Genomic DNA, 20,663 nt, shown 5'->3' on the forward strand with positions numbered 1-20,663 from the left:
TTTTCCTTCAAGTATTTATTCAACTTCCTTTTGAAAGTTACTATTGAATCTGCTTCCACCACCCTTTCAGGCAGCGCATTCCAGATCACAACAACTTGCTGCTTAAAAAAAATGTTTCCTCATGTCACCTCTGGTTCTTTTGCCAATCACCATAAATCTGTGTCCTCTGGTTAACGAACCGTCTGCCAGTGGAAACACTTTCTTCTTATTTATGCTATCAAAACTATTCATAATTTTGAAAATCTCTATCAAATCTCCTCTTAACCCTCTCTGCTCTAAGGAGAACAATCCCAGCTTCTCCAGTCTCTCCACATAATAGAATTCCCTCATCCCTGGTAACATTCTGGTAAATCTCCTCTGCACCCTCTCTAAGACCTTGACATCCTGTGTTGACTTTAACAACATAGCACTGATTTGACACGTTCCAGTGAAATATCATTGATCATTAAGAGATTGTAAATCTCACCTGCTTGCTGCTGGGGTTTGCCGATGTTGAGCTGAGACTGTAAGTGCAATGGTTTTGAAATGACAATCAGAGGGGATGTGGTTTAGACATCACATGAATGAAATGACAGTTTCATCTTAAAAAGGAGAAGTGTAAGTGAAGGCAGTCCACGAGGAGGCTGGATTGGCTCGTGTGTGTCATGGGCTGTGGTAACCCACTGTCCAAACTGCCTACTGTGGGCAGCAGCAGCTGTAACAGCTGGGAGCCCCTTTCTTTATCTTTACAACTTCCCTTCTCCACCTCTCCCCTCCTGCTGAAACCCATCACAACTGGTCCTCTGCTCAGCCATTGCCCACAGCCAGCAGGGCGAGTGGACAAGAAGCCAGGCTCATTCACCCTCTCCCTAACACAGGGCCACAGACACCAATTGTAACCGCTGCCCAGGCTCAGGTCAGCTCCCTCAGCACAGGCCGGGGATGAAGCCTGGGCCTTTCCAAATGCAAGGAAGCAAGAAACAAATACTGGCCAGGAAAGTCTCAGCGAGTTCGAGTAATCTGTGCGTTTGTTTGATTGAAACCAAAACAGCTTCGAACACGAGGATGCTTCACACAGGTGGAGAAATTCAGTTCACTTTTTCGACACAATTCAAAGCAGCAGAAGCAATGAACATGCTGAAACCGGCAGATATGAACACATATATCACTAAGCAACAATAGAATAAGGAGCATATGGCACAGAAAAGGAAGAAATGAAAGAAAGATTCAAAGAAAGAAAGAAAGTACAAGGACTTTGGGTTTTATACACGGGCACTGTGTTTCTTTCTGCGCCGGGACAGCAGAGGGCACAATCGGAACATCAGCCACATTAGTGCCTGAAACATGGTTCAATAGGAACAGGAGGAGGCCATTCAGCCCCTTGAGCCTGTCGAACAGGAACAGGAGGAGGCCATTCAGCCCCTCGAGCCTGTCAAACCGGAACAGGAGGAGGCCATTCAGCCCCTTGAGCCTGTCGAACAGGAACAGGAGGAGGCCATTCAGCCCCTCGAGCCTGTCAAACCGGAACAGGAGGAGGCCATTCAGTCCCTCTAGCCTGTCAAACCGGAACAGGAGGAGTCCATTCAGCCCCTCGAGCCTGTCAAACCGGAACAGGAGGAGGCCATTCAGCCCCTCGAGCCTGTCAAACCGGGACAGGAGGAGACCATTCAGCCCCTTGAGCCTGTCGAACAGGAACAGGGGGAGGCCATTCAGCCCCTCGAGCCTGTCAAACCGGAACAGGAGGAGGCCATTCAGCCCCTCGAGCCTGTCGAACAGGAACAGGCCATTCAGCCCATCGAGCCTGTCAAACAGGAACAGGAGGAGGCCATTCAGCCCTTTGAGCCTGTCAAACTGGAACAGGAGGAGGCCATTCAGTCCCTCGAGCCCGTTACACTGGAACAGGAGGCCATTCAGCCCCTCGAGCCTGTTACACAGGAGGAGGCCATTCAGCCCCTCGAGCATGTTACACAGGAACAGGAGGAGGCCATTCAGCCCCTCGAGCATGTTGCACAGGAACAGGAGGAGGCCATTCAGCACCTCAAGCCTGTTGCACTGGAACAGGAGGCCATTCAGCCCCTCGAGCCTGTTACAAAGGAACAGGAGGACATTCAGCCCCTCAAGCCTGTTACACAGGAACAGGTGGAGGCCATTCATTCCCTTGATCCAGTTACACAGGAACAGCGAATTTATTATTAATGTTTCATGTGATGTGTTTGCTCTGAAATAAATTGTTAAAAATTTTAACCTGCATTGGCCGGGAATCGAACCCGGGTCTCCCGCGTGGCAGGCGAGAATTCTACCCCTGAACCACCAATGCTGACAGTGAAAATAAAACCCATTTTCCAGTAGCTACAATTTATTTTTGACTTTTGTTAATAGAAGCGAGGACACTGCGGTAAAATAAAAAGCGAAATGCAGCAGATGCTGGATCTGAAATTGTTCATTAAATGTTGGAAACACTCCACAGGTCAGGGAACATCTGTGGACAGAAAAACACAGGGTTAACCTTTCAGGTCCATGAGCTCTCGGTAGAACTAAGATTTTGCAGCTTTGTAGGTCCCGTGTGAGTTTCCTTCCAAACTTTTTAAACTTTTAAACTGCTCAAAAATTACAAAATTAAGAAACTAACCTACCCTCGAAAAAAAAATGGCCCGTACGGGGATCGAACCCGCGACCTTGGCGTTATTAGCACCACGCTCTAAGCAACTGAGCTAACCGGCCCATCTGTAAGGTTCATCTATAGTACCGTCCCTGTTTCTGGTCTTTGCCCGCCAAGTCACTTTGTCTTTGAAGGCTGTAAAAGAAGGACTTGCATTTCTACAGGGCTTTCACGACCTCAGGACATCCTAAAGTGCTTTACAGCCAATGAATACTTTTTGAACTGTTTTGCATCTGTGACAGGTAGATTGGTCAGGAGGAGGTCAAGTAGGTTTTCCCCTCGTGTTGGTTCCCTCACCACCTGCCGCAGGCCCAGACTGGCAGCCATATCCTTCAGGACTCGAACAACTCGGTCAGTAGTGCTGCTACCGAGTCACTCTTGGTGATGGGCATTGAGGCCCCCCACCCAGAGTACATTCTGTGCCCTTGCTGCCTTCAGTGCTTCTTCCAAGTGGTGTTCAACATGCAGGAGTACTGATTCATCAGCTGAGGGAGGGTGGTAGGTGGTAATCAGCAGGAGGTTTCCTTGCCCATGATATTCCTGTGTAACAGGCTTGAGGGGCTGAATGGCTTCCTCCTTTTCCTGCATAACAGGCTTAACAGGCTGAATAGCCTCCTCCTGTTCCTGCATAACAGGCTCGAGGGGCTGAATGGCCTCCTCCTGTTCCTGCATAACAGGCTCGAGGGGCTGAATGGCCTCCTCCTGTTCCAGTGATACAGACTCGAGGGGCTGATTGGCCTCCTCCAGTTCCTGTATAACAGGCTTGTGGGGCTGAATGGCCTCTTCCTATTTATGTGTAACAGACTCGAGGGGCTGAATGGCCTCCTCCTGTTCCTGTGTAACAGGCTTGAGGGGCTGAATGGCTTCCTCCTTTTCCAGCATAACAGGCTTAACAGGCTGAAAAGCCTCCTCCTGTTCCTGCATAACAGGCTCGAGGGGCTGAATGGCCTCCTCCTGTTCCTGTATGATAGGCTCGATGGGCTGAATGGCCTCTTCCTATTTATGTGTAACAGACTCAAGGGGCTGAATGGCCTCCTCCTGTTCCTGTGTAACAGGCTTGAGGGGCTGAATGGCTTCCTCCTTTTCCTGCATAACAGGCTTAACAGGCTGAATAGCCTCCTCCTGTTCCTGCATAACAGGCTCGAGGGGCTGAATGGCCTCCTCCTGTTCCTGTATGATAGGCTCGATGGGCTGATTGGCCTCTTCCTGTTTATGTGTAACATACCCGAGGAGCTGATTGGCCTCCTCCTGTTCCTTTATAACAGACTCGAAGGGCTGAATGGCCTCCTCCTGTTCCTGTATAACAGACTCAAGGGGCTGAATGGCCTCCTCCTGTTCCTGTGTAACAGGCTCAAGGGGCTGAATGGCATCCTCCTGTGCATGTATAACAGGCTCGAGGGGCTGAATGGCCTCCTCCTGTTCATGTATAACGGCCTTGAGGGGCTGAATGGCCTCCTCCTATTCCTGTGTAACCGGCTCGAGGGGCTGAATGGCCTCCTCCTGTTCCTGTCTAACAGGCTTGAGGGGCTGAATGGCTTCCTCCTTTTCCTGTATAACACGCTCGACAGGCTGAATAGCCTCCTCCTGTTCCTGTACAACAGGCTCTTGTGTCTGAATTGTCTCCTCTTGTTCCTGTGTAACAGGCTTGAGGGGCTGAATGGCCTCCTCCTGTTACTGTGTAACAGGCTCGAGGGGCTGAATGGCATCCTCCTGTGCATGTATAACAGGCTCGAGGGGCTGAATGGCCTCCTCCTGTTCATGTATAACAGGCTTGAGGGGCTGAATGGCCTCCTCCTGTTCCCGTATAACAGACTCATGCGTCTGAATTGCCTCCCCCTGTTCCAGTGTAGCAGGCTTGAGGGACTGAATGTCCTCCTCCTGTTCATGTTTGGCAGGTTTGAGGGGCTGAATGGCCTCCTGCTATTCCTGTGAAACAGACTCGTGGGTCTGAATTGCCTCCTCCTGTTCCTTTATAACAGACTCGTTGGTCTGAATTGCCTTCTCCTGTTCCTTTATAACTGGATCATGGGTCTGATTTGCCTCCTCTTCATCCTATGTAACAGGTTCGAGGGGCTGAATGGAGTTCTACTGTTCTTGTACAGATCTTGTATCGCTGAACGGCTTCCTCCTGTCCAATGCAACAGGCTCGAGGCGTTAAAGGCCTCCTCTTGTCCCTGTGTAACAGGCTCGAGGGGCTGAATGGCCTCCTCCTGTTCCTGTATAACAGGCTAAAGGGGCTGAATGGCCTCCTCCTGTTCCTGTGTAAAAGGGTCATGGGACTGAATGGTCTCCTCCTGTTCCTATGTAAAACGGCCATGGGACTGAATGGCCTCCTCCTGCTCCTGTGTAACTGACTCAGGGGTTGAGAGTACTCAGAGGGAAAGTGTCGGGGCGGTAGTTTCCCTTCTCTGAATTACCGATTTACTGCAAAATGTACCGTCAGTGGAGGAACCACCGAACCCTGACCCAAAATCCGACTCTGGTGGGACTCGAACCCACAACCTTTGAATGCCTTAATCTGCTATACCAACTAGAAGTCCAATGCGCTATCCATTGCGCCACAGAGCCAATTACGTAAAATTCTATTACAAAAGCAAAATAGTGTTGATGCTGGAAATCTGAAATATAAACAGATGAAATGCTGGAAACACTCTGCAGGTCAGGCAGCATTCCATGACTGTTTAAAAGGGGTCTACTTTCAGTCCCGGATCATTCTGTGTCTGTTTAATAGGGACATGCTGTCAGTCCCGGATCATTCTGTGTCTGTTTAAAAGGGACATGCTGTCAGTCCCGGTTTATTCTGTGTCTGTTTAAAAGGGACATGCTGTCAGTCCCGGATTATTCTGTGTCTGTTTAAAAGGGATGTGCTGTCAGTCCCGGGTCATTCTGTGTCTGTTTAAAAGGGACATGCTTTCAGTCCCGGATTATCCTGTGTCTGTTTAAAAGGGATGTGCTGTCAGTCCCGGATTATTCTGTGTCTGTTTAAAAGGGATGTGCTGTCAGTCCCGGGTCATTCTGTGTCTGTTTAAAAGGGACATGCTTTCAGTCCCGGATTATCCTGTGACTGTTTAAAAGGGATGTGCTGTCAGTCCAGGATCACTCTGTGTCTGTTTAAAAGGGATGTGCTGTCAGTCCCGGGTCATTCTGAGTCTGTTTAAAAGGGATGTGCTGTCAGTCCCGGAGTATTCTGTGTCTGTTTAAAAGGGATGTACTGTCAGTCCATGATCACTCTGTGTCTGTTTAAAAGGGATTTGCTGTCAGTCCCGGGTCATTCTGAGTCTGTTTAAAAGGGATGTGCTGTCAGTCCCGGATCATTCCGTGTCTGTTTAAAAGGGATGTGCTGTCAGTCCCTGGTCATTCTGTATCTGTTTAAAAGGGATGTGCTGTCAGTCCCTGGTCATTCTGGGTCTGTTTAAAAGGGATGTGCTGTCAGTCCCTGGTCATTCTGGGTCTGTTTAAAAGGGATGTGCTGTCAGTCCCGGATCATTCTGTGTCTGTTTAAAAGGGATGTGCTGTAAGTCCCTGGTCATTCTGTGTCTGTTTAAAAGGGATGTGCTGTCAGTCCCGGATCATTCTGTGTCTGTTTAAAAGGGATGTGCTGTCAGTCCCGGATCATTCTGTGTCTGTTTAAAAGGGATGTGCTGTAGGTCCCTGGTCATTCTGTGTCTGTTTAAAAGGGATGTGCTGTCAGTCCCGGATCATTCTGTGTCTGATTAAAACGGGTGTTACATAATATTATAGAGTCTGCCCCACAGAAACAGTCCATTTGCACGAACTGGTCTCCACACGAGGCTCCTCCTTCTCTATTTCTCCTCACCCCCCAAATAAAACTAGAATCAGTAATGGTAACCAAAAAACTATTGGATTGTCGTAAAAACCCATCTGGTTCACTAATGTCTTTCAGGGAAAGAAATCTGCCGTCCTTACCTGGTCTGGCCTTTGTGTCACTCCAGTCCCATAGCAATGTGGTTGATTCTTAATTGCCCTCTGAAATGGCCTCGCAAGACACTCAGTTGTAACAAACCGCTATGAAACAAAATAATAAAAATGAAGCTGGACGGACCACCTGGCCTGATCCATATCAGCCTCCTACTGAGGTCCCCACCATCACAGAAGCCAGTCTTCAGCCAATTCGATTCACTCCACGTGATATCAAGAAAAGGCTGAGCACACTGGATACAGCAATGGCTCTGGGCCCTGACAACACCCCGGCTATCATTCTGAAGACTTGTGCTCCAGCCAAGCTGTTCTAGTACAGCTACAACACTGGCATCTATCCAACAATGTGGAAGACTGCCCAGGTATGTCCTGCCCACAAAAAGCAGGACAAATCCAATCCAGCCATTTACCACCCCATCAGTCTACTCTCTACTCTCAATCATCAGCAAAGTGATGGAAGGTTTCTTCCACAGTGCTGTAAAGTGGCACTTACTGACCAATAACCTGCTCATTGATGCCCGGCTTGGGTTCTGCCAAGAGCACTCGGCTCCCGACTTCATTAAAACCTTGGTCCAACATGAACAAAGGAGCTGACCACCAACATCCTGGGGGTTACCATTGAACATAAATACTGTGACAACAAGAGAAGGTCAGAGGCTAGGCATTCTGCGTCGGGTGTCTCACCTCCTGACTCCCCAAAGCCTTTCTACCATCTACAAGGCACAAGTAAGGAGTGTGATGGAATACTCTCCACTTGCCTGGATGAGTGCAGCTCCAACAACACTCAAGAAGTTCGACACCATCTAGGACAATGCAGCCCACTTGATTGGCACCCCATCCACCACCTTAACCATTCACTCCCTCCACCACCGGCGCACCGTGGCTGCAGTGCGTACCATCTACAAGATGCACTGCAGCAACTCACCAAGGCTTCTTCAGCAGCACCTGCCAAACACGCAATCTCTTCCACCTAGAAGGACAAGCGCAGCAGGAGCATGGGAACACCCCCACCTCCAAGTTCCCCTCCAAGTCACACACCATTCTGACTTAGAAGTATATTGCCGATCCTTCATCGTCGCTGGGTCAAAATCCTGGAACTCCCTCCCTAACAGCACTGTGGGAGTACCTTCACCACACGGACTGCAGCGGTTCAAGAAGGCGGCTCACCACCACCTTCTCAAGGGGCAATTAAGGATGGGCATTTAATGCTGGCCTTGCCAGAGCACCCACATCCCATAAACGAATTTAAAAAACCCTATCAGCATATCCTTCTATTCCTTTCTCCCTTCCTCTCAAATGCATCTGTAGTATTCGCCTCAACTACTGCATTCTCAGCGCTCTTTGGCCAAAGAAGGTAATCCTGAATTCCCTGCTGGATTTATCGGTGAGTATTTATGACCTGTCTTCTCTGAGCTAGTTCCTGACTCACTCACAGTAGGAAGCATTTTCGCATGGTTAATGTGCAGCTGCGATGGCCGAGTGGTTAAGGCGTTGGACTCGAAATCCAATGGGGTTTCCCTGCGCAGGTTCGAACCCTGCTCGCAGCGACTTTGATGCAAATTCTTTATTTTATTTCATCGGCTCCCTGTGTCGAGAACTGGCCCCGAAATTGATCAGAATTCCCTCCACTGCACTTTATTACACTGATTAACCCAAAGTTCCAATTGAAACACTAATAATTTATCGGCATCAATTAGATATTGTGGATTTGTTGGGAACTAGTGAGCAATACACACACAAAGCAGCATCAAAAATACTAATTAATAAAGAGCCCTGCAGTGTTTGGTAGGGAATCACCTTCAGCTACTAAGTGGGAACACGGTTTGGTTTTATAAAACTGAACACGAATTAAAAAGTGTGTAAAAAGACCGTGGCTGGACTCGAACCTGCAATATTCTGATAACCTCAGAAATTAATACCGAAGTCTGACGCCTTACCCATTAGGCCACGCGACCAGTTAGAACAATTTGTAGATCAGCGCCATCTGTGGACAGATAGACACAAGGTCAACCTTCCAGTTCCTTGAGCTCTCTGCAGAACTAAGGTTTTGTAGCTTTGCTTCAAAGTATTACAGCTCCAATCTTTTCAGCAAACAGCAAAATTAAGAAACTACCCACAGCATCAAAAAGTAAATGGCCCGTACGGGGATCGAACCCGCAACCTTGGTGTTATTAGCACCACGCTCTAACCTACTGAGCTAACCGGCCTGCCTTAACTCCTTTGTCTGTTAAATTCAATTTATGTTGATTTTTGGTTTTTGTCAGTTGTCAGTGCTCCGGTTTCCTCCCACAGTCCAAAGATGTGCGGGTTAGGTTGATTGGCTATGATAAATTAACCCTTAGTGTTAGGGGGATTAAATACATGGGGTTACGGGGATAGGGTGGGATATGTGTTGGTGCAGGGGTTACGGGGATCGGGTGGGATATGTGTCGGTGCAGGCTCGATGGGCCGAAATGGCCTCTATCTGCACTGTGGGGTTTCTGTGATTCTGTGACTTCGAAGGCTGTAAAAGAAAGACTCTGATTTCTACAGCGCCTTTCACCTGAGGATGTCTCAAAGCGCTTTACAGGCAATGTAGTTGTAGTTGTAGTTGTAGTCACTGTTGTAATGTAGGAAAAACAGCAGCAGCCAATTTGTGCACAGCAAGCTCCCACAATGTGATAATCGAGGATCACCTGTTTTAGTGATGGTGATTTGAGGATAAATATTGGCTACAGGACACCGGGGTAAACCTCACCACCCCCTGCTCTTCTTCCAATAGTGCCATGGGATCGTTTATGTCCACCCGAGAGGGCAGAGGGGGCCTCAGTTTTGGAATTGTATTCCACCACAATCTGTAACCTTATGGACCGGCATATCCCTCACCCTACCATTAGCATCAAGACAGGGGACCAACCCTGGTTCAATGAGGAGTGTAGAAGAGCATTTCAGGAGCAGCACCAGGCGTACTGAAAATGAGCTGCCAACCTCATGAAGCTACAACACAGGACTACACACATGCTAAGCTATGGAAACAGCATGTGTAGACAGAGGTAAGCGATCCAACAACCAACGGATCAGATCAAAGCTCTGCAATCCTGCCACATCCAGTCGTGACGATTTTAATTTAATTTAATTTGTTCCTAGGACTTGTGCATCGCTGGCAAGGCCAGCATTAATTGCCCATCCCTAATTGCCCTTGAGAAGGTGGTAGTGAGAAGCCCTCTTGACCCGCTGCAGTCAATGTGGTGAAGGTACTCCAATAGTACTGTTAGGGAGGGATTTCCAGGATATTGACCTAGCGACGATGAAGTTATGGTGATATATTTTCACGTCTGGATGGTGTGTAACTTGGAGGGGAACTTGGAGGTGATGGTGTCCCCATGCACCGGCTACCCTTATAAGAACATAAGAACATAAGAAATAGGAGCAGGAGTAGGCCATTCGGCCCCTCACACCTGCTCCACCATTTAATAAGGTCATGGCTGATCTGATCTTGGCCTCAACTCCACTTTTCTGCCTGTTCTCCATAACCCTTGACTCTCCGATAGTTCAACAATCTGTCGATCTCAGCCTTGAATATAATCAATGATTCAGGCTCCACAGCTCTCTGGGGAAGATAATTCCAAAGATTCACAACCCTCTGAGAGAAGAAATTCCTCCTCATCTGCGTCTTAAATGGACAAACCCTTATTCTGAAACTATGCCACCTGATTCTAGATTCCCCCATGAGGGAAAACACCCTCTCAGCATCTACCCTGTCAAGCCCCCTCAGAATCTTATACGTTTCCATAAGATCACCTCTCATTCTTCTAACCTCCAATGAGTATAGGCCCAACCTGCTCAACCTTTCCTCATAAGACAATCCCTTCATCCCAGGAATCAACCTAGAGAACCTTCTCTGAACTGTCTCCAATGTAAGTATATCCCTCCTTAAATAAGGAGAACAAAAATGTATGCAGTACTCTAGGCGTCGCCTCACCTGTACAGTTGTAGCAAGACCTCCCTGCTTTTATACTCCATGCCCCTTGCAATAAAGGCCAACATTCTATTTGCCTACTTAATTACTGCATGCTAACTTTTTGTGTTTCATGTACGAGGACACCCAGATCCCTCTGAACCGCAGCATTCTGTAGTCTCTCTCCATTTTAATAATATTTTGCTTTTCTATTCCCTCCACGGCCTCGCCCCTCCCTATCTCTGTAATCTCCTTCAACCCCACAACCCCCTGAGATATCTGCGCTCCTCTAATTCTGCCCTCTTGAGCATCCCTGATTATAATCGCTCAACCTTCCTGTTGCCCTAAGCTTTGGAATTCCCTACCTAATCCTGTCCACCTCTCTTTCCTCCTTTAAGACGCTCCTTATAACCTATCTCTTTGACCAAGCTTTTGGTCACCTGCCCGAATTTCTCCTTATGTGGATTGGTGTCAAATGTTTTGTCTGAAAATACTCCTGTGCAGGGTCTTGGGACGTTTTACTACGTTAATGGTGCTATATAAATGCAAGTTGTTGTTGGTAATGGTGGTAGCTGATTCGGTGATGGTCTTGCTGTTGAATGTGAAGGGGCGGTGGTTAGACTTTCGCTTGTTGGAGCTGGCCATTGCCTGGCACTTGTGTTGGCTGTTGTCATGTGTGGCACACAGTGACATATGTACAGTATTTGCCGATAGGATAGTGTATGATTGACAACTGCAGGTTGTAGGCTGAAAGATTAATGCAGGAAATCGTCAGCTAGAGTCTCGAAAATATAAGCTTATACACATGACCCAAACCCGATGGCCGGTTAGCTCAGTTGGTTAGAGCGTGGTGCTAATAACGCCAAGATCGCGGGTTCGATCCCCGTACGGGCCATTTGATTTTTGGTAGAGAGGGTAGTTTCTTGATTTTGTTATTTGTTGAAAAGTTTGGATGGAAACTCACACAGGACCTGCAATACTTTGAAGCAAAGCTGGAAATCCTGAGTTATGACCTGCGGAGGTTTCCAACATTAAATGAACAATTCCAGATCCATCGGGACTTCTCGTATTTCAATCAGTGAACGGTTCACAGCTGCTGATTGGTTTGGAGTGCAAAGAATAGAACTGAAATAAATACAATCCCGGGGTTTAATCACTCATTATTAACATACCGCCAGAAACAGACCGTTCGGTCCAACCAGTCCATGCCGCAGTTTATGCTTCACTCGAGCCTCCTCCCGTCTTTCCTCATCTAAATCTATCAGCATAACCCTCTATTCACTTCTCCCACATTTGCTTACCTAGCCTCCTCTAAAATGCATCTAAACTATTCGCTTCAACCACTCCCTGTGGTAGCGAGTTCCACATTCTCACCACTCTCTGGGTAAAGATGTTTCTGCTGAATTCCCGATTGGATTTCTTGCTGACTATCTTATATTGATGGCCTCCAGTTATGCTCTTCCCCACAAGTGGAATCATTCTCTCTGTATCCACTCTATCAAAACCTTTCATAATTTTAAAGAATGCTATGCCCATTCTACTAGTTTATTAATGTCCTCCTGTAACTTGTTGCAGTCCTCCTCAGTATTGACTATCCCCCCCAATTTGGTGTCATCTGCAAATTTATAAATTGTGTTTCTGATTACTAAGTCTAAATCGTTAATATAAATTGCGAACAGCAGTGGCTCCAGCTCTGATACTTGTGGAACACCACTACCCACCTTCTGCCACTGTGAATAAACTACCCGGTAGTCGGACTATCTGCCTTCTCTCCTTAAACCAGCCAGCAATCCATTCCACTATTTCTCGCCTGACTCCAGATTCTATGACCTTGTTCATCAGTCTATTATGGGGTACATTATCGAAGGCCTTCTAAAAATCCAGATAAATTACATCGACTGCATTACCATTGTCTACTCTCTCTGTTGGTTTGGAGTGCAAAGAATGGGACTGAAATGATATCGGCCACCTCCAGTTCCCTGCTCCCCTCACCCACTCCAACCTATCTCCCTCTGAACTTGCAGCACTCCGTTCTCTCCGATCCAACCCTAACATTGTCATTAAACCTGCTGACAAAGGTGGTGCTGTTGTTGTTTGGAGAACCGTCCTCTACCATCCGGAGGCTGAACGGCAACTCACTGAAACCTCCTCCTACCTTAAGCCTGGACCATGACCCCACTACTGAACATCAAGCAATTGTTTCCAAGACTGTCACTGACCTCATCTCCTCTGGAGATCTTCCCCCCATGGCCGCCAATCTCTCAGTTCCTCAACACTGCACTGCCCACTTCTGCATCCTTCCCAAGATCCACAAACAGGACTGCCCTGGTTGACCAATTGTTGCAGCCTGTTCTTGCTCCACAGAACTGATTTCTTCCTATCTTCACTCTATTTTTTCTCGACTTGTCCTGTCCCTTCCCACCGACATGCGCGACTCTTCCAATACCCTCCGTATTTTAACAGTTTCCAGTTTCCTGGCCCCAAACGTCTCCTTTCCACTCTGGATGTCCATTCCCTCTACACCTCCATCCACCACCAGGACGGCCTTAAGCGGCTCCACTTCTTCCTTGAACAGAGGCCCCACCAGTCCCCATCCACCACCGCCTTTGTCCGCCTGGCTGCACTTCTTCTCACATTGTACAACTTCTCCTTTGATTCCATTCACTTCCTCCAAATTAAAGATGTTGCTATAGGTACCTGCATGGGCCCTAGCTATGCCTGCCTTTTTGTGGGATATGTGGAACATTCTTTGTTCAAGTCCTACTCAGGTCCCCTTCCTCACCTCTTTTTCCGGTACATCGATGATTGTATTGGTGCCGTTTCCTGCTCTCGCTCTGAACTAGATAATTTCTTTCACTTTGCCTCCAATTTCCACCCTTCCCTCACCTTCACATGGTCCATCTCCGACTCTTCCCTTCCCTTCCTCGACTTCTCTGTCTCCATTTCTGGGGATAGGCTATCGACCAACATCCACTATAAGCCCACTGACTCCCACAGCTACCTGGACCACACTTCCTCCCACCACGCTTGCTGTAAGGACTCATAGAAACATAGAAACATAGAAGATAGGAGCAGGAGTAGGCATTCGGCCCATCGAGCCTGCTCCACCATTCAATGAGATCATGGCTGATCATCCAAATTCAGTACCCTGTCCCTGCCTTCTCCCCATATCCCTTGATCCCTTTAGCCTTAAGAAATATATCTAACTCCTTCTTGAATATATTTAATGAATTTGCCTCCACTGACTTCTGTGGTAGAGAATTCCACAGGCTCACCACTCTCTGGATGAAGTAATTCCTCCTCATCTCTGTCCTAAATGGCTTACCCCTTATCCTTAGGCTGTGACCCCTGGTTCTGGAATCCCCGGCCATCGGGAACATCCTTACTGCATCTAGTCTGTCTAGTCCTGTTAGTATTTTATAAGTATCAATGAGATCACCTCTCATTCTTCTAAACTCCAGCGAGTCTCAGACCAATCAACCCAATCTCTCCTCATATGTCATTCCTGCCATCCCAGGTATCAGTCTGGTGAATCTTCACTGCTCTCACTCCTTGGCAAGAACACCCTTCCTCAGATAAGGCGACCAAAACTGCACACAATGCTCAAGATGTGGTCTCACCAAGGTCCTGTACAACTGCAGCAAGACATCCTTGCTCCTGTACTCGAACCCTATCGCTACGAAGGCCAACATACCATTTGCCTTCTTAACCGCCTGCTGCACCTGCATGCTTACCTTCAGCGACTGGTGCACAAGGACACCCAGGTCTAGTTGCACTTCCCCTTCTCCCAATCTATTGACATTCAGATAATAATCTGCCTTCCTGTTTTTGCCACCAAAGTGGACAACCTCGCATTTATCCACATTATACTGCATCGGACATGCTTCTTCCCAATCACCCAACCTGTCCAAATCATACTGGAGTTTCTCGGCATCCTCCTCACAGCACACATGCCCACCCAGCTTTGTGTCATCTGTAAACTTGGAGATATTACATCTAGTTCCATCCTCTAGATCATTAATATATATTGTGAATAACTGGGGTCCTAGCACCAATCCCTGCGGTACCCCACTAGTCACTGCCTGCCACTCGGAAAAAGACCCGTTCATTCCAACTCTTTGCTTCCTGTCTGCCAACCAGTTATCTATCCAAGTCAGTACCTTGCCCCCAATCCCATGTGCCTTAACTTTACACGCTAATCTCTTGTGCGGGACCTTCTCAAAAGCCTTCTGAATGTCCAAATACACCACATCCACATAGCATTTCCCCCACTACCGATGTCAGGCTTACCGGTCTATAATTCCCCGTTTTCTCTCTACCACCTTTTTTGAATCGTGGGGTAACATTAGCTACCCTCCAATCCATGGGAACTGTTCCAGAGTCTATCGAATTTTGGAAGATGACCAGCAATGCATCTACTATTTCTAGGGCCACTTCCTTAAGTACACTAGGATGTAGATTATCAGTCCCTGGGGATTTATCCATTCCATTCTATTCCATTCTCCCAGTTTCTCTGTCTCTGTTGCATCTGTTCTGATGAGGCCACCTTCCATACCAGTGCTTCCGGTATGTCTTCCATTTTCCTCAACTGAGGATCCCCCTCTACCATGGTTGACATGACACTCGACCGAGTCTGTTCCATTTCCCGCACGACTGCTCTCACCCCTTCCGCTCACTCCCAGAAACATGATAGGGTTCCCCCCTTGTCCTCACCTTTCACCCCACCCGCCTCCACATTCAACGGATCATCCTGCGCCATTTCCACCACCTCCAGCATGATCCCACCACCAAACACATCTTCCCCTCCTCCCTTTCAGCATTTCGAAGGGACCGCTCTCTCCATGACAGCCTGGTCCACTCCTCTATCACCCCAACACCCCTTCTCCTTCGCCCGGCACCATCCCATGCAAGTGCAGGAGATGCAACACCTGCCCTTTTTACCTCCTTCCTTCCCATCGCCCAGGGCAGCAAACACTCCTTCCAGGTGAATCAGCGATTACCTGTACTTCTTACAATTTAGTTACTGTATTCGCTGAATCTACATTGTGACACCAAATGCAGATTGGGTGACCGCTTTGCAGAACAGTCGGCAAGTGTAACCCCGAGCTTCCGGTCACCTGTCACGATAATTATCTGCTCCACTCCCTCTCTGATCTCTCCTTCCTTGGCCTGTTGCACTGTTCCAATGAAGCTCTACGTAAGCTCGAGGAACAGCGCCTCATCTTTCTATTAGGCACTTTACAGCCTTCTGGACTTAACATTGAGTTCAACAATTTCAGACTATAAATTGGCCCCTGTATTTCTTTAATTTTTTTAATTTGTTCTCATTTTTCCTCACATGACAGTTGTTAATGTTTCTGCCATAATCATTCACACCTCATCTTGAGCCATCTTTTGTTCGTTAACTTGTCCTATTACCTCTCCTTTTGCCTTGCACCATCATCCCTTTTGTAAGTCAATCTCTCCTGCCGTCCATTCTATCACAGACATTTCCTTTGTTCTTACCTCGCCTCCACCCACCCCTGCTTAAAAATCCCTCTTCCCTAACCTTTTCCAGTTCTGACGAAGGGTTCGACCTGAAAGGTTAACTCTGTTTCTCCCTCACTCGATGCTGCCTGACCTGCTGAGTGATTCCAGTATTCTCTGTTGTTAATGAAATGAACACAGTAACGGAGTTTAATCACTCATTATTAGGATTTGTTGAGTCAACATTTGTGTGGCCGTGTGGCCTAATGGATAAGGCGTCTGACTTCGGTGTAAATTCTGAATGCTATCAGAAGATTGCAGGTTCGAGTCCTGTCGTGGTCGTTTTACACACTTTTTAATTCGGGTTCAACTTTAGAAAACCAAACCGCGTTTCCACTCTTTTCCTTCCAGACATTGCAGGGTTCTTTATTAAATGGAATTTTTACGTGCTGTCTTATGTGTAAATTTCTCACTGATCTTTGCAAATAGTTTCAAACAAATCCACAATTTCTAATTGATGACAAATTAGTGTTTCCAATTGGAACAACAGCTTTGGGTTAATCAGTGTCATAACGTGCAGTGGAGGGAATTCTAATCAGTTTCGGGGCCAGTGATCTCCACAGGGAACCGATGAAATAAAATAAAGAATTTGCAGTAGAATCGCTGCGAGCAGGGTTCGAACCTGCGCGGGGAAACCCCCATTGGATTTCAAGTCCAACGCCTTAACCACTCGGCCATCGCAGCTGTGCAAATGTAACTTTTCAACAGTGAAATGACCTATGCAAACTATTAGACAACTTCCCTGCACAATATAAATGGAAGGAAGTTGTGTGACAGCTGCACAGCGGCCTGGTTAGATCACTGTGTACAGTTCTGCGCACTGCACCTTAGAAAGGATATATTGACCTGGGAGGGAGTGTGGTGCAGATTCACGAGTGTGTTACCAGGGCTCCAAGGGTTAGGCTATGAGCAGAGATCACATAATCTAGGCTTGTATTCCCTGGAATATTGAAGATTAAGGGCAGTGATCATAGAAATACAGAAATTTACGCCAGAGAAGGAGGCCATTCGGCCCATCGTGTCTTTGCCAGATGAAAAAGAGATATTTTGCCTAATCCCACTTTCCAGCTCTGGGTCCATAGCCCTGTAGCTTACAGCACTTCAAGTACATGTCCATAGTGCTTTCTATTAATGTGATCGGTAGTGACTTCCAGATCCGCTCCACTCTCTGTGTGAAAATGGTTCTTGTCAACTCCTCTTTAATCATTTTACCAGTTACTTTAAATCTACGCCCCTGATCATTGACATTTCTGCTAAGGGAAATAGGTCCTTCCTATCCACTATATCTTGGCCCCTCAGAATTTTATGCACCTCAATTATGTCTCCACTCCACCTCCTCTGCTCCAAAGATAACAACCCAACCCTATCCAATCTTTACTTACAGCTAAAATTTTCCAGTCCTGGCAACATCCTAGTAAATCTCCTCGGTACCCTCTCTACTGCAATAACATCTTTCCTGTACTGTGGTGACCAAAGCTGTCTGCAGTACTCTAGCTGTGGCCTAACAAGTGTTTTATACTGTTCAAACATAACCAGACTGTTCTTGAATTCTATGCCTTGGCTAATACAAACATAGAAACATAGAAGATAGGAGCAGGAGTAGGCCGTTCGGCCCCTCGAGCCTGCTCCACCATTCAGTGAGATCATGGCTGATCATCCAAATACAGTACCCGGTCCCTGCTTTCTCCCCATAACCGTTGATCCCTTTAGCCTTAAGAAATATATCCAATTCCTTCTTGAATATATTTAATGTATTGGCCTCTGCTGCATTCTGTGGTAGAGAATTCCACAGGTTCAGCACTCGCTGGATGAAGAAATTCCTCCTCATCTCTGTCCTAAATGGCTTATCCCTTATCCTTGGTCTGTGACACCTGGTTCTGGATTCACCGACCATCGGGAACATCGTTCCTGCATCTAGTCAGTCCAGTCCTGTCAGAATTTTATACGTTTCAATTAGATCCCCTCTCATTCTTCTAAACCCCAGTGAGTATAAGCCCGATCGACACAATCTCCCCTCATACATCATTCCTGCCATCCCAGCTATCTGCCTGGTGAATCTTTGCAGAACTCCTTCCATGGCAAGAATGTCCTTCCTCAGATAAGGCGACCAAAACTGCACACAATACTCAAGATGTGGTCTCACCAAGGCCCTGTACAACTGCAGCAAGACATCCCTGTTCCTGTGCTCAAACCCTCTCGCTATGAAGGCCAAGATACCATTTGCCTTAACCACCTGCCGCCTAATAAAGGAAAATATTCCCTAGGACTTTTTAACCAATAATAAAAACAGAAAGTGCTGGAAATATTTGTTAGAACGGATTCTTTTACCCTCAGTCTGGTTCAGTAAACACTGAGTCGAACAACTGGAGAATTCAAACGATTTATTATCCGCGGAGTCTTACTCTGATATATCGACACCGACTCCTGCAAGAGTCTGCGAATCCAACAGAGCAAGCAGTTTGTCCTACAGTGTGTTACATTATTATACTTGCATTTGAGAAGACATTAACACATCGTACAGTCTGCACCAATCCCGAGCTGTGCACGTATACAGTTAATTTGATTTCCTGGCCTGGCAGTTTGAAATAAAGAAGTCACATTTTACTGAATGGATTACAGTTAAGTAAATATCCTGGTAATAGGTTCCCGATCACCTAAACATTATGGTAATGCGTTTGCAATCACGGTAATGTGTTTTCTCATCACCTATTGTCTGTATAACTTCTGCACTCTGCCTTACAGTGTTTCTAACAGCAAGGTGTAACATTGTGGGCGCCAGCCATATTAGCAGCCAAAGATCAGTTTAGCCTTTTTATTTTACATCTTGCTGCCTTCACAGTTTCTTGTTTCTATTTCTTTGACCTTGGTATTCTCAATCCCTCATTTTATCATTCTATGATAACCAACCGTTATTCGGTTACGTCTATCTTATTTAGTCGATCAAATTCTTCATTGTCATCGTACTTTACTTCCTTCATTTCACATTCATTGGTCAGTCTTACCATTAACATCTTCGGGCTACCTATTTTTTCCAAAACTAGCTGCATTCTTCCTAGCACACATTTCATGATTGCTAGTCCAATAAAAATACAGGCGATTGCAACTACTAGGTACATAGCCATATTTATCAACCAGTCATACCATCCTCCAAATCCCCAATCTCCCCAGTTACTTGCTTCCTTCATATTATCCATTTGCTCCCTTAGCTTAGTGATAAAGCGGGTGATGTTCTTTGTCTGGTCTCGGACTCCCATAAGGCATTTACCTTTTACTATTGCACAGACACCACCTTCTCGGGCCAGCAGGTAGTCTAGGGCATATCTGTTTTGCATAGTGAATAACCTGAGTTCCGACAATTCTTTAGTGACTGCGTCGAGGGCCCCCATGGTAGCATACCCAGGATGGTGAGGCCACAGATAAGGTAGTTCCGGTTATTGGCGGCCAGATAGGCTCCAATATAGCCTATAGAGAACAGGCCAGCAAATCCATATCCTACAGAGGTTCTGTGTCCTCCTAGGGATTCAGGATTTTTCCACTTGGAGCAAAACTCTTTCGAGGCTGCCCTGACTACTATTTTTCGGTGGGATGTCCATTGGGAGGGGCAGGGTACTGTGGTAGGGGTTAAGGTAGCGATGGTTACCGTCTGGGGGCGGTATCTACTACCATGAAATTAGTGGCTTTTCCTTGGCTCAAGAAAAAGTAGCCTGGTTTGGTATATATCACAGATACGTGTTTCTGCCTTGTGCTTAAATGGCTCGGGGGAAGGAAATAGTCAAAACCTTGGATCTCACGAGTATCAGTAGGCTGGGTATTAGCTATTTTTACTAGCATAAAGGTTTCCCCCCCTACCTTCAGAGTTGTCCCATCCCCTTCTCCACATAAAACTTGTACTCCTTCGGTTATTGACACACATACGGATTGCTCACATGTGCAGCTACCGGTGTCTGGTCCTATCGTACACTGATGGTGGAGGCAGCGTGTCATGAAGCAGGTGTAGTTCTGCTTAACCCATACTGACCTACAGCCATAGCCCGTCCCATTCCAACAATTCTCATAGCCACCAGGGTTCCTGCTTGGTTTCAGGCAATTGGCGGGCGGGGTTAAGGTATAGGGTATTGTTATATTGTTTGTGGGAGGGAGAAGGTGAGCATCTAAAAGAAAGTCCGGGGGAACAATAACCGGGGTTGGGGTAAACACCCCCTCAACAGATATCAGGGGCGGATAACAAACAATTGACTCTGGTGAGTATAGGGCTGCGTGAGTCTGGAGGAATAGGTTGCCCGTCGGGTTTTCTTCAGGGAAAGTGTGTTGGAGATCTCGTTTACGTCTCTTTGTGAGGATACCTTCTACCCTCGAATAGTCGAAGCTGCTCATAGGGGGCAGTCCATTTCTTTTCTTTTCCTGGTTGGACTTTGGATAACAGCTTTGTCCTTTGGTATCGGTAGTTCGGTTGCATGGTCCTGCAGTAACAGACTTGGTCACCTGGCGTCAACAGATGTAATCAAATTTACACTTGGTCCAATGGCATGGCAATGTTCCTCTGTGTATGTATCTCAGCATTAGCGAGCGGTGGGGCTGTCTAATAAGCCCAATGTAGGTGTCCCAGTTGATCACGTTCCATTT

The 20,663-nt window shown here is 47.0% G+C and overlaps 5 non-coding genes across 5 annotated transcripts; 2 read left to right on the forward strand and 3 right to left on the reverse strand.

Moving 5' to 3' along the window:
* Nucleotides 1–2,225: 2,225 nt before the first annotated feature.
* trnag-gcc (transfer RNA glycine (anticodon GCC)) lies at nt 2,226–2,296 on the reverse strand. The gene has a single exon. It is a non-coding gene; the product is annotated as a tRNA-Gly (tRNA).
* Nucleotides 2,297–5,112: 2,816 nt separating this feature from the next.
* On the reverse strand, nt 5,113–5,206 carry trnar-ucu (transfer RNA arginine (anticodon UCU)). Its single transcript has 2 exons — nt 5,170–5,206; nt 5,113–5,148 (listed from the first exon to the last, which is right to left on the reverse strand). It is a non-coding gene; the product is annotated as a tRNA-Arg (tRNA).
* Nucleotides 5,207–8,042: 2,836 nt separating this feature from the next.
* Nucleotides 8,043–8,124, forward strand: trnas-cga (transfer RNA serine (anticodon CGA)). Its single transcript has one exon. It is a non-coding gene; the product is annotated as a tRNA-Ser (tRNA).
* A 3,211-nt stretch (nt 8,125–11,335) lies between these two features.
* trnai-aau (transfer RNA isoleucine (anticodon AAU)) lies at nt 11,336–11,409 on the forward strand. The gene has a single exon. It is a non-coding gene; the product is annotated as a tRNA-Ile (tRNA).
* Nucleotides 11,410–16,641: 5,232 nt separating this feature from the next.
* Nucleotides 16,642–16,724, reverse strand: trnas-uga (transfer RNA serine (anticodon UGA)). Its single transcript has one exon. It is a non-coding gene; the product is annotated as a tRNA-Ser (tRNA).
* Nucleotides 16,725–20,663: the final 3,939 nt, after the last annotated feature.

Source organism: Somniosus microcephalus, unplaced genomic scaffold (assembly GCF_052327205.1).
Source record: "Somniosus microcephalus isolate GS21.2 unplaced genomic scaffold, FLI_Smic_1.0 unresolved_chr8, whole genome shotgun sequence".
Lineage (NCBI taxonomy): Eukaryota > Metazoa > Chordata > Chondrichthyes > Squaliformes > Somniosidae > Somniosus > Somniosus microcephalus.